At 41.0% G+C, this 14,808-nt stretch overlaps 1 protein-coding gene across 28 annotated transcripts in view; it reads right to left on the reverse strand.

The window, feature by feature from the left end:
- DTNA (dystrobrevin alpha) overlaps positions 1-14,808 on the reverse strand; it is a 433,908-nt gene that overhangs the window by 219,869 nt on the left and 199,231 nt on the right. For 21 of the 28 annotated variants that reach the window (XM_060405357.1, XM_060405353.1, XM_060405347.1 and 18 more), the window contains exon 2: positions 10,862-10,991. The gene's annotated coding sequence lies outside the window, so the exon portion shown is untranslated. Of the gene's footprint in view, positions 1-2,119; positions 2,260-10,861; positions 10,992-14,808 lie in introns of all 28 variants that reach the window. The other 7 variants (XM_060405344.1, XM_060405372.1, XM_060405371.1 and 4 more) reach the window with 1 other exon arrangement.

A 14,808-nucleotide genomic window follows, 5' to 3' on the forward strand; every position in this document is an offset into this window, starting at 1 on the left:
TCACTTTTCACTTTCATGCACTGGAGAAGGAAATGGCAACCCACTCCAGTGTTCTTGCCTGGAGAATCCCAGGGATGGGGGAGCCTGGTGGGCTGCCATCTATGGGGTCGCCCAGAGTCGGACACGACTGAAGCGACTTAGCAGCAACTCTGCATTTCATTCTTATACTCTGCATCAAAGATCCAGTCTCTTCACCTCTATGGTCAGTCTCTGAACCCCTGTCAGACCACAGAGAGGAACCTTATGTTAAATGTTAATTCTCATTTACAAGATTTAAGGAGCTGCTTCTGAGAAAGCTATTGTTCTGTCAGCCCAGTGGAAATGCCTGTACAGAATTAAGGTGTGGGTCACCCAGCTGAAACTGATGTCAATGGTTCAGTTATTCATTCATGCTCTTCAGACTCTTGGACACACCTCCACTGGTTTCCAGGCAACCGCAGCTCAGGGCAGTTAGTATTCATGCTTCATGAATTCTACATGTGAGTAAGAAAGGGATTTTCATATTTTAATGAGCAGGCATTCATGAGCTGAGCTAGACGATTACCTTTGTTATTAGGTAAGACAAAATGTGGGGAGGGCCTTTAACCATCTTTCAGAAAGTGGGTCAATACTCTTTTCCTGAAAAGCCTTTGTGCTTACAGGGTATGGCACTGCACAACACAGCCTCGAGCAGGATGATATGGAAAATCTCAGAAGTCCCTTTCATTGGAAGGAGAAATTCCTGTTAAGATCTGAGTTTAGGACTGGGGTTTATAAACCCTGCTTCTCAGGCCCTTTCACTCCTTGTACTATAGGAAGGGAGATGCCAGGAGCAAACAAGAACGTTTCTACACTGGGTCATTTAATCACTGTGCCCAATATCTGCAACTGCTTCATGTGCTGTGCTTAGTTGCTCAGTTGTGTCCAACTCTTTGCGACCCCACTGACTGTAGCCCACCAGACTCCGTTGTCTATGGGGATTCTCCAGGCAAGAGAATCCTGGAGAGGGTTGCCATGCCCTCCTCCAGGGGATCTTCCTAACTCAGGGATCGAACCCAGGTCTCCGGTATTGTAGGTGGATTCTTTACCAACTGAGCCCCCTGGGAAATCTGCAAATGCTTCATGCCAAGAGACAATTCAAAGTGCTGGGGAATGTGGCAGGTATTCAGGTGGTGGCATGCTTGGTATTACTCAAGGTGGCACTGTTGGCTGTGTAGGAACCATATGAGTTGGGGTAGGGGGCTAAACCAGGGAGTCTACTGAACTGAGATCGTAAGAGGCTCATTTGCTATGGATAAACAGTGAGGATGAAGTCTTATCTGCAAACAGCATATGATATCACTTATATGTGGAATCTAAAATATGGCACAAATGATCCTATTACAAAACAGAAACAGATTCACAGATGTAGAGAAAGACTTGTGGGTGCCAAGAGGGAAGGCCAGTGGGGGAGGGATGGACTGGGAATTTGTGGTTAGTAGATGCAAACTATTACATATACAATGGATAAACAGTGAGGTCCTACAGTATAGCGCAGGGAGCAATACTCAGTATCCTGGGGTAAATCATAAAGGGAAAGAATATAAAAAAGAATGGATATATGTGTACAATTGAGTCACTTTGCTGAACAGCAGAAATTAACACATTGTAAATAAATATACTTCGATATAAAGAAAAATAATGTAGTCTAAGATGGATAGTGATAAGACGTTTTTCTCTCTCCAGATGTGCCTTTTGTGGATGCTACTACTCTGGGAAGAAATTCAATGTCAGAAAGGAAACCATGGGAGACTAGGAGTTGTTGTTACATATCAGGAAGGAATGATATAATAAAAACATGTTCTTAGAAAAAGACAGCCACGTTACTTATCTATGCATGTAGAATTGGAAGATTATGGCAAGTGTTTGTACATAAAGAGTGAAATTTCTAGCTCACAGTTACAGAATTGTTAGGAATTGACAGAATAAAGAACTACCTTATTCATCTGCTTTGATGATGAATTTCAGGTTCACAGTTTCAGATTTTGCTAAAATAAACTCTGTGCATATTTAAAAGTCAGGTTTTGAAAGTTATAAAAATCAATTGATGGTTAAAATACAAGCTAAAATAATAAACAACCACTCATAAGAATATACTCACATTAAGGTACATTATTATTAACTTCCATAAACATCGTAACCCTTAGATTTTTGATAGGAAAATACTGTTTCATCCATTCTTGTGATGATCACAATTCTTCAAACCATACTTATGTAAAGATAATAGCATTCTGCAAACTTCTGGGGAAACAGAGAAGAAATGAACCAACAAAAGATCACCCAACAGGGAGGGACATAATCTGGGAAAGCGAACAGAATTATTACTTTTTCTAAGGTATTTATCTTACTCAAAGATTGACATAGCATGTATGCTCATATTTTTACAAACTTCTTTTTCACTTCTGAAATATTGTTATCCATACCACAGTGGTAAACCAAAGACACAGGCATGTATTTTGTTGTTTTCATATAAAAAGTACTTATGATAGCACTATTTTACAGTGTATGCTAAGCTACTTCAGTCATGTCCGACTCTTTGCAACACATAAGGGGCATGTAATATGTACTTAAAAACAAATGACTGATCATTATAGGTATAAAAGGGGCACAAGAATCATTAGGATTTTTCACAAAAGAAAAGAATACTTCTCTAGATACTGATGTTTGCATTTAAAATGAAGTCAGAAGGTTGTTTTTCTTAAAAAAAAATTGAGTATAGCTGGTTTACAAAGTTGTGTTAGTTTCAGGTATACAGCAAAGTGATTCAGCTACATATATATGTATACGAATACATATACAACCATGCAGAGTCAGCTGAGTCCAACTCTTTCTGACCCCATGGGCTGTAGCCTGGCAGGCTCCTCTGTCCATGGAATTTTCCGGTATTCTTACACTGGAAATCCCGACCCAGAGATTGAACCCACATTTCCTGCATCTTTCTTCACTGGCCGGTGGATTCGTTACCACTGAGCCATCTGGGAAGTCTGAATACATATACACCTTTTCCAAATTCTTTTTCCATTGTAAGTCAGACTGTAAAGAATCTGCCTGCAATGCAGCAGACCTGAGTTCCATCCCTGGGTGAGGAAGATCTCCTAGAGAAGGGAATGGCTATCCACTCCAGCATACTTGCCTGGAGAATTCCATGGACAGAGGAGCCTGGAAGGGTACAGTCCATGGGGACACAAAGAGTCTGACATGACTGAGCAAAAATATATTTTTTAACTTTATAGGTTATTATAAGACATTGAATACAGTTCCCTGTGCTACACAGTAGGTCCTCATTGTGTACCTATTTTATCTATAGCAGCATATATCTGCTAATCCCAACTCCTAATTTATCCCTTCCTACCTTTGCTGCTGCTGTTGAGTCGCTTCAGTCATGTCCAACTTTGTGTGACCCCATAGACGGCAGCCCACCAGGCTCCCCCATCCCTGGGATTCTCCAGGCAAGAACACTGGAGTGGGTTGCCATTTCCTTCTCCAATGTGTGAAAGTGAAAAGTGAAAGTGAAGTCGCTCAGTCGTTTCCAACCCTTAGTGACCCCATGGTCTGCAGCCTACCAGGCTCCTCCGTCCATGGGATGGATCTTCCAGGCAAGAGTACTGGAGTGGGATGCCATTGCCTTCTCGGTTCCCACCTTTAGTAACCATAAATTTGTTTTTTATGTCTGAGTCTATTTCTGTTTTATGGATAAGTTCACTTGTATCAGTTTTTCAGATTCCACATACAAGTGATAATCATGAAATAATTGTCTTTCTCTTTTGAAAACTTAGAGTTTTATTTTATATCAGTTCTTATTCTTATACATGGTATTTGAATTGTGTGATTTAAAAAATCCAGAAAAAGTTTATGTACTCTCTTAAGAAGTGCTAACAGTGTAACTATGTCTAGAGAAATTTTTTATTTTGCATCTAAAACAAACCATTTCATAATTAGTTATAAATATTCATTTCATAAGTGTTATTAAGGAGGTAAAAAGAGAAATCCTTGCCTTAAAAAGTCCCCAGCTCTAGTATTGATTCTGCATACCATTTAGCTCCAAAATTCTATCAGTCTACAGCTTTAGACATCATTTCCAAGCTTATGCTCACATCAATAAATGACGTTTTTGCTTAAATAGGTTTCAGAACCACAAGGTGCTATATCTTTTAAACTCTAGTTGAACAGAAATAGTGCTAATTTTAGCATCAACCTAAACATAAATTTATTTGCTATGAAAAAAAATGTGTGGACTTATAAATAGCTTACTCTCAGGAAATATTTTAAATAGAAAACTCTCATGTTATGTTACAAATATATTCCTCTTATAGGATTAAATTGGAAAGCTCTTTTACAATGACAGTTTGTTGCAGTTGAAAGATATGACAACATTCTTGTTCTGTTACTTACCAGAAATATGACATTAGCAATTTACCTTAACTCTTGGGATCCTAGTTTTTATCTAAATAAAGAGGGAGATAATAGCTAAATTGAAAGGTTGTTATGAAAATTAAATCAGATAATATTTGTGGAGCATCTCTTTTGGTGCTTGGCATAGAATGGTACTGGCTTCCCTGGTGACTCAGTGGTGAAGAATCTGCCTGCCAATGCAGGAGATGTGGGTTCCATCCCTGGGTCAAGAAGATCACCTGGAGAAGGAAATGGCAACCCACTCCAGTCTTCTTGCCTGGGAAATCCCATGGATAGAGAAGCCTGGCGGGTTACAGTCCAGAGTCACAGAAGAGTCAGACACGACTGAGCATCTAAACAACAAAAACATAGAATGATACAGATCCTCCCTGTAAGGTCCCCTTTTCCCTGATGGAGCGATCCTTTTGTTATAATGACTGGATGTAGTGTTAGGCTCTTCACTGTACGAAAAGCATCCAAACATCTCAAAATGTGACCCTTCATACTTCATTCAAAACCAGAAGGACTACTCTGAACTTGACAAAGAAGATTCAAAGATTAACCAAAAACCCTGGCACTTGTCCTTGATGAATATTTCAAAGGGAAGATGGACAGGTAACATGAGAAATCACACCAGACTATAAGGGATTGAATGAGATGGCTTTTCTTTCTTATGTCTATAATTGGCACTTATCTCTTAGAAATGGCCCAAAAGGTTACATGAATTCAGAGATAGGGCTGATAGCATTTGAGCCAGGAGGAGTTCATCAGTGACTTCACGGAACATGTAACAGTAACAGAGGTGGTGGATCTTGAAAGATAACTAGGATATTCCAAGTCTCCAAAGAGTGCATATGTGCTTATGGATAAGGAAGATTTGGAGAGGGGTGTGGATGTGAGGAATATCTAGACAGAAGAACCATCGTGAGCAAAAGTGAGGGCATGAAGACCATGGCTTTGGGACTTCCCTGGTGGTCCAGTGGTTAAGAAATTGTCTTGCAATGCAGGGGACGTGGTTCAATCCCTGATTGGGCAACTAAGATCACATATGCCAAGGAGCAACTAAGCCCGTGCACCACAACTACTGAGCCCCCCTTCTCCACACGCACACACACACGCATACTCTGGAGCCTGCGCCCCACATTTATAGAGACTGTACACCACAAGGAAAGATCCTGTATGGTGCATCCTTCGTGCTGTAACTAAGACTCGACACAGCCAAGCAAATAAGTGAATAAAACAAACAGCATGGCTTAGAGAAGGCAGATCATTCCCATATTAGCAAAGGTCAACTGATGAGGAACAAAGTGAGGTGGGGAGACTCAAGGGGTCTGTTGCGCCTCTGTGTTCAGTTGCTAAGTCGTGTCCGACTCTCCTGTGACCCCATGGACTGTAGCCCGCCAGGCTCCTCTGTCCATGGGATTCTCCAGGCAAGAGTCCTGGAGTCGATTGCCATGCCCTCCTCCAGGGGATCTTCCTGACCCAGGGATTGAACCTATGTCTCCTGCAACTCCTGCATTGGTGGGCGGATTCTCTACCACTCAGTCACCAGGGAAGCCCCACTGTGCCTCTATGATGGCATGCTAAGGAACACAGGAAGAAGATTTTGTTCTCAGTGGATGGGGCAGCCAACAGTGGCTTTGAGATTGAAATGAGTGAACAGCTGCTGTTCTACTGGGTACCTGTCATGTACCAGGAAATACTTTGTTGTTTTATGAATATAATTTTTTAGTCTTCACAACAAATTAGATATATCTTTTCAGATGGGGAATCTGAGGCTCAGAGAGCTTAGGTAACTTGCTGCTCAAGATTACACATTCTTCAATTAAGCAAATAGCATGAAAGAGCAATAGGGTTTTTAAAATATTAATTTCAGAACAAACCATTAAAGAATAGAAATGATGAGATATGAATGTCAATTTAGGCTGTCACGGTTTAAAAGGAAAGGAGATTAGGAATATTGAAAAAGGAATTTGTGTTCAAAGTGAGGCTGTTCACGATTTGAGTAAGATTTCTTAATACAGGTTTATTCTAGAATGACATACATTTTTAAATAATAAACGATGTGGATTCTGTGTTTTAGAGTTACTTGATTATTGTATTACATGAGAGACAGTGCCGCATAATAATTAAGTGCTTAGGCTCTAAGTCATACTGCCGGGTTTTGAATCTTAACCCCAATTTACTGAACCTCGGGCTGGTTATTTAACCTTTCTGGGCCGTACTTTCCTCATATTTTTTTTGAAAAATGAGGGCTTCCCAGGTGTCGCTAGCGGTAAAGAATCTGCTTGCCAATGCAGAAGTCTTAAGAGATGTGGATTTTATCCCTGGGTCGGCAAGAATCCCTTGAAGGAGGGCATGGCAACCCACTCCAGTATTCTTGCCTGGAGAATCCCATGGACAGAGGAGCCTGGCGGGCTACAGTCCATAGTGTCACAAAGAGTTGGACACTACTGAAGCGACTTAGCATGCACGCATGCACTTATATCATAGGATCGTTTAAGCATGAAGTATATGTGCATTTAAAACAGTGTTTGGTATAAAGTAGGAACTCAGTAAGCATTAGCCAGCACTGCTTTGTGCCTTTGTCCATATTCACCAGTTTATTTAAAAATTATCTGCAGTGTGCCAAGCACTGTGCTTGTCTTCAGGGATGCAAATAGGGAAGAACCTCTGTATCTTATTACAAGTTAATCACTACAGAGATGTTGCCTATAAGCTTAAATTACATATAATGGTCAATCTCTGGGATGACCATTACCCTGCCTTGCAGGTAATGATTGGTAAGCTAAAATATCTTTGTTTAGTTCACAGGAAACATCCTGACGAGGCCCACCTGTGAATGACTGCAGGAAGGAAGAAATTAACACATCTGGCTGACCAGAAGGAGGAAATGTTTGACTTTACTCCCTCCCCTTGTAGTATAAAAGAGGCCTGAATTCTAACTCAGGAAAGATGATTCTTTGAGACATGGGTCCACCATCTTCTCAGTCTGCTGGCTTCCTGAATAAAGCATTACTCCTCACCCCAATAACTTGTCTCTTGATTTATTGGCCTGTCATGCATCCCGTAAGCAGTAAGAGCTTGGACTTGGCAACACAAAGATGGGTAACAGGTGACTTCAGCTAACAGATGGATAACATTTGATTTTTCCAACATCCTATTCTGTGGTTCAGCAGAAGTACTAAGACTACATCTTGATTAAAGCACTTTCCTCAGCTCTTTAGGCACCAGTGATTTAAAATCTTTATCCATAAAGTTGCCCATGAGTGTCAGGACGAATACTTCCACTCCTCCTACTCCCTCCTCCAATATGACATTAAGATATGCTTAGCCTCAGTTGTCTTTTACGATGGGTGTTCCCCTTGACCTACTAGGCAGTATTATGAAGTTAGTGAGATGATTTCAGTGGTCTCCACCCACTTATGTGTACCAAACTCTCAGAAGCTGAGTGCTTGCATCACTGCCTCAGGAGTTGCTTCCTTGCTAATTCATTAGACTTCTGTGTGATGCAACATGTATTATTAATGGATGTATTTCTCTTCCCAAGAGCCTTTTAAAAAAAATATACCTTTATAAAGCCTCATTTCCACAAACTAGAGAGAAATATGAAGGACTAGAATTTTCAGTGCCATAGTAAACTAACGGATGTGAGAATACGAGTGATACACTGCAAGTTAAACCATACCATGAAGCTACTCATCCCTGTGTCTCCTAATTTTAGATTATGAAGGAATCCAAGTCATCCTGCTCATGACCTCATTTCATATTATCTGAAAGGATGCTCATTTAGACACTGCAGGCTTGACATTGCCTTTGGTTGAATAGATGAAAATGTGTCCGTAGAAGGGACTCCATGTCCTTATGAGTGTACCCAAACACATTAAAATAGAGGAGCAGGCATCACGACCTCTGAGAAAAGACTGAGAAGGAAAATGTTTACAAAACGAGAAGGACATGAAAAGAGCGAGGCATTCACATTTAACATAACCAAGTAATGTGCCAAAACGATTAAGTAAAAAGCTGCTTTAATATCCAGGAAGCCGTTTAGAGTGAGTGAGATTGTTGGGACAATGGTAAACTATTTAGCTGTCAAAAAAAAAAAAAAGAAAAAAACAAACACAGACATTGGAATCCTCCTCACTTTGCTTTCCAATATATTCAGTATTTAGTATGGGATTATGGGACATGGGAAATGTTCAGACCATAAGGGATCTTCAAGTAGCACAAAACTATACTGAAAGACAGTAATGAGATTATACTAAAATAAATCTAAAACTCGAGATTCAAATGTGAATGCAGGAATGAGGCTGAACTCTAAAAAGAAGTTTTTATACTGGGTGTAGAGAAGTTTGTGAAATGTGAATATTAGTAAAGTAAAACTCATATCTGGTGTATATCTGAGAATTAAAAAATTCTACCATAAATTTGATATACATAATGGAAATATTGACAAAGGCTCTGTTAACACCAACAAATTAATACTGTAATATTGTATAGCTTAGAATATGCAATATGGAATAGGTATATTCCATATATGAAATACAATATGGCTTTAAATTTATTGGGCTTGATGTTTTCCAGCATAAAACTATCTAGTTTTACATCTAACTTAAAAATTTTTTTTTCCTGAGAATCATTTATTTTCCTTGAGAGAAGCAAGTAATCCCTATTCACTGATCTTCCAGTAATTTTGGAAGAAATTATGCAGTGACAAGTCAGTTAGGATCTAAGCAAGAAAAGAGAATACAGTCTAAACATTTAAAATAAATGGAATTTAATCCAGGAAAATAGCCACACAGATGATGGAAGGATTGAGACGCTAAACTGAGGATAATAAATCAACCTGGAAATTAGTAGCAGCAGAATGTCACAGGTATCAGCACCCATAGGTCTCAAGGGACAGAGAGAAGAAGTGATGTTGTGTGTATGCTCAGTTGCTTAGTCATGTCTGACTCTTTGCAACCCCATGAGCTCCCCACCAGGCTCCTCTGTCTCTGGGAGTTCCCAGGCAAGAAAACTGGAGTGGGTTGCCATTTCCTTCTCCAGGGGATCTTCCCAAGTCAGGGATTGAACCCAAGTCTCCTGTGGCTCCTACAGTAGCTCAGAGTACAAGGTCACTGGGAAAAACTAGAGGCAGCAAAGGATGAGTCTGAAAGCTGGAAAAAAGCTTCTAGGGGTCAGCCCCCAAAGAACCAGCAGAATACGAGTAGGGCAAGGAATGGATGTGAAGTTAAAAAAATGCATAGACTGGAACAATGGAAAGTAGAGGGTGAAGTAAATTAATAAGTTTTCCATTTTCATTTTCTCCTCCAGAGTAATGTTACACTAGGCAAATTGATTTACTGATACTTTTTAAGGGGATTAAGTTTAGCTCCTGGGAACTGCATTCAACAAACGTCTTGTAAATAAATGAAATCACCATTTTAGTTCCACATATGACCTCAATAAACCAAATTTACACGCCCTTAAATGATGAGACAATAACCAGCCTTCTCTTTGAAGTTTAATAAAACATATAAAGGAGGTATTGCTGTCTTTTTGGATTAGATTTAGACAGTGGTCAATGTCCTGTCAGTGGCATTGTTTTATTCAGAACAGTGAACAGACGTACATTCTGATGTTCTGGAAATCCCCATTCTTTATAATAAAACCACACTTTGAAAACAGGACTCAGGAGGAGGTGGAAAAAGCCACACACAATTTCCTCAACAAGACCACCACTCAATTCCTCTCTTTCTCTCCATTCTGCTGCAAAACTGACAACGCGTTTTGCAGACTAATGGTAAGGCACCAATTTGTATGAGCAAGCCTTTTGTAATGTGGAAGGGTAATTATGTATGGTGGTGGTATAAAAATATTTATCCATCCATTTCATGGCCAGGCAAAACAAAGTTTAATGTGAGCACATGGGCAAGCTTAATTGTCACACTGAAGTTTGAAGACCACACCTAACTTAAACCATGTCCTACTTTAATTTAAGCAATATGAGATCTCCCTGTGAGCAGCCTCTGAATTGTAAGCTTTATCTCAGACTCAGACTTGTAATGATTAAACTGTCATTACCACCATCAAATTCTTTTCTCATTTACATCATTAAAACTTAGTCGTCTCATTTTGGCTCATTACTCTGATATGAAACACTATTATATATTAAAAAATAGATGGCCTGTAGACTAGAATGAACCATTATTGCATTTGCTTAATAGAAACCAGGAAGAAATGTCAAGGTCATCTCTGTACCCCACACCTTGTCGTTCATATGGCTTCTGCTAATAAAAAAAAAGTAAGCAAAAGGCTCAGAAACTGTCTTTCACTATGCAGCACCCCACTAAAAGTATAAAATGCTGGCCATAATGAACCCCATTTTCTTCTCACACAAAGAAAAGAAACACTTTAAGGGGAAATAGTTCAAAGTCCATCTTAAATTCCTTGACTCAGACTCACTCACCTAAAATTCAATGAAGAAACAGTATGAACTTTCCAAAACCATCTATTTTCTTTTCTTTGAAACAGCAGTCAATTCTGGCATTTAAAGACTTCCCAAGCGTTTCATCCAGGGACTTGTAAATCTCACTTATCTGCAATGAGAAAACACACTTTTATTTAGCTAAGTAACTCACACTTACATGTTTATTACAGAAACAGAATGAGCAGATCTAGAACATATGGTGTTTTACAAATCCCTCCATCCAGTAAGAATGACTTGTAATACTCAACTCAGAATCTTGGTTCTCAATTGCTATAATAAATGTTTAGAAAAATAGACATTTGTGCCAAAAGTCATTTTACAGATGAAGATGGGGAGGTCCAGAAGGTAAAGTGAGCGTCCAAGATTAAGCAGCTGGTTAGTAACAGAGTGGGCTTCCCTGGTGACTTCTGCCTGCCAATTCAGGAGACACAGCTTCCATCCCTGGGTCAGAAGAATCCCTGGAGAAGGAAATGACAACCCACTCCAGTTTTCTTGCCTGGGAAATCCCATGGACAGAGGAGCCTGGCGGGCTACAGTCCATGAGGTCACAGAGAGTTGGACATGACTTAGTGACTGAGCTCTAGCACGCAGTAACAGAGTAGCCTTTTGGGTTCCTAACATTGCCTTTTGTTTTTGGTTTATTTAAAACCCAGAAATGGGAAAACAGAGAATCTTCTGTGATTCTCAAGTTGGTAAATTTCTGGAATACTGTGTCACCACAATTTCTACTAAAACTAAGGAAACTAGAGTTGGGGGCAGAGTCCTCAGACCTGCATCCACTCTGATGGTAGATGCAGGCGTAGGCTATCGCTGAGGCACCCTGATGTTCCTGATCCACATGCTTTATAGTGTTGCGTAGCAATGACATAAAGAGAAAATAGTTCAGAATATGGTCTGTTGGTGTTTTTTAACAAAGCAGAACGATTTTCATCATCTTGCCTTCAGAGAAAATTCACAGAGAAGAAGAGAAAGAGAGGCTCCAGGTCAAACTGGGCAATTTGCCCAAGAGGCCCTGCCCTGCTGGATGAAAGTGACCAGATGCTTTACCCATCACCTCCCTTCAGCTAGTCTTTCCCACCTTTCTGTCTTGCCCCTCCCCGCCCCCATCTTTCCCACTTTCTTCCTCTCACCAGCACTCAAGCTGGATGTTACTATTGCACGTCTTGGTAGCTTGAAGGAGCAGAAATCTGAAGCTCAGGAAATCCCATGTTCAGATGAAGGAAAAGATGGGGAGAAGGGAGATCACAGCAAATAAAGCAGAGACGGTTTCTGATGGCAGTGGAGCTGGGAAAGGAAGGGAGAGGAGCCTAGCTCTGTACCCTGGCTGGTGGGAGTGGCCTCTGTCTCCAGCCCTATCCTTCACTTTCCTCGCCAAACTCTCTTCTCTGGCCCAGGTTATCTAAAATGATGGCAATCATTATATTGCTCAGATAAAGAGGCCGTGTGAAAGGACCTACAGGCAGGCTCATGTTTCACAGCTTAACTGGTATCCGTGACTTCAGTGGAAGTTGTTGTTTGGATGACATCTTGATTATGGGCAAGCTTCAGCTTTTGCTGTTCCTTCTCTACCAGGAAGGGGGTCTCCATCTCAGCCTGCATCTCACAGGCAGTGACGGAAACCAGTTGTCTGGTAGGCAGCTCCGTCCCTACCGCTATCGGCTTCTGTCCCCCAAGACCACTTCTGAGGACCCAGAATTGATTATCCACAGTTCTTTCTAGTCTTGATCCTGAGGGTGGCCACCTCCCAAACTGCCACTGAATGAAAGGCATCAGTCCTCCCCTCTCTTCTCCCTGCAGCCTGGTGGACACTTGCATAGTAAAACCTCACGTGAACCTTGATTAGGAAGAGAAAATAATACCTTTCTCACTTTAAATTCTCATTTAATTCTACATTAGCTATCAAATTCTAGTTTGACCATGTGACTTGAGGTTAAAATTAGCATCATGGGATAAAATAGAGTTCTGTCTCCTTCATCTGGCTCCCTGAGGACCATCAGTGTGTTGCTTGGAAGCTGGAGTCAATATCGTACCACTGAGTACAACAGAAAGAAGTATAGCAAGTCCCTACATATAAATGAGTTCTGTTCTGACAGCATGTTCATAAGTCCAACAAAGTTAGCCTAGGTACCCAACTAACACAACCAGCTATATATTCCTATGCTGTGCTTAGTCACTCAGTCGTGTCCGACTCTTTGCGGCCCCATGGACTGTGGCCCACCGGGCTCCTCTGTCCATGAGATTTTCCAGGCAAGAATACTGGAGTGAGTAGCCACTTCTCCAGGGGATCCTCCTAACCCCTGGATCAAACCTGCATCTCTTCTGTCTCTTGCATTGGCAGGCAGATTCTTTACCATTGAGCCACCTGGAAAGCCTGTTACCATATATAATTGCTATAAGTTTTCTTCTCTATAAGAATATGTGCAAATTGTGGGCAGGGACAGTCTTGTTTATTTCTTCATCATCTTTAGCACATCATCTTTAACGGTGAATAATACTCTTCACTAAATGTATGTTCAGTTGAGGGGGGAACAACTAGCAGGTATGAAGGTCAGTGTTTTCCCAATTGTTCCTACACAGACTTGCGGTATAAACTTAATTAGATCATTTCACCAGATTATTCTTTACTGGTCTAAGAACATTAAAGTGGCTTAGGAAGCTACAGTAAAGTGGATTTGGGATTGTGGCCCTTGGACTAAATTCAGAATCACCTCAGACACAAGGCTACTAGATGAGAGCCAGGGAGGAGCCTGTGGATATGGGCCTTTCTGGATGCCTTAAAGCTGGAGACAGAATTAGTGCTCAGGGATGGATACTCATGCACCCTCTCTGTTCCAAGGATTTGTTCCTGTTGACACATAGTTCAGCCTGAGAACCGGGAAGATTTTGGATGTCTGCACGTATTTCCTATTAAGGGCATAGATTGCTGCTTCAAGCTCTGAGGATAAAGAGGCTGCAGCACTGGGTCAGCCTAGCCAATCTGATCTGGTGTAGCCCCCACACAGAAGGGCAGAATCCCAGCAGAGATTCTGGTTCCCAAGGGAATTACCTTTGAGACTGGCTGTATCTGCTTGTTGCTGTGCAGATACTTCATTTCTGTGAAGTTTTGAAGTCTTTCTTTTTTTATTGGGCTATAATTGCTTTACAATATTGTTGGTTTCCGCCCACACATCAGGCTTCCCTGGTGGCTCAGCTGGTAAAGAATCCGCCTGCAATGCAGGAGACCTGAGTTCGATCCCTGGGGTGGGAAGATCCCCTGAAGGAAGGCATGGCAACCCACTCCAGTATTCTTGCCTGGAGAATCCCCATGGACAGAGGAGCCTGGAGGGCTACAGTCCCTGGGGTCACAAAGAGTCGGACACAACTGAGCGACTAGGCACAGCACAGCTGCCATATATCAGGAAGTCTTTTTTTTTTTTTTTTAAAGCTTTTTATTTTGTATTGGAGTATAGACAATGAACAATGTTGGGATACTTTCAGGTGAATAGTGAAGGGAGTCAGCCATACATATAGGCGTATCCATTCTCCCCCAAACTCCCTTTCCATCTAGGCTGCCACAGAATATCAAGGGAGTTCCACATGCTAAACAGTAGTTCCTTGTTGGTTATCCACTTTAAATACAGCAGTGTGCTCATGTCTGTCCCAAACGCCCTATCTATCCCTTCCCCTCCCCGGCCCTGTATCCTTCCCCTCAACAACCATCAAGTTCATTCTCAAAGTCTGTGAGTCTGTTTCTGTTTTGCAAATAAGTTCATTTGAATCATTTCTTTTTAGATTCTACATTTAAGAAATGTCATACGATATTTCTCCTCTGTCTGACTTATTGACTCAGTATGACAATCCCCAGGTCCATCCACGTTGCTGCAGAGAAGTTTTGAAGTCTTTGGCCAAATAACCAGGGAAATGAATTTAACCTCGAGGCAGTCATG

The sequence above is a fragment of the Ovis aries genome, chromosome 23 (assembly GCF_016772045.2).
Source record: "Ovis aries strain OAR_USU_Benz2616 breed Rambouillet chromosome 23, ARS-UI_Ramb_v3.0, whole genome shotgun sequence".
In the NCBI taxonomy this organism is placed as follows: domain Eukaryota; kingdom Metazoa; phylum Chordata; class Mammalia; order Artiodactyla; family Bovidae; genus Ovis; species Ovis aries.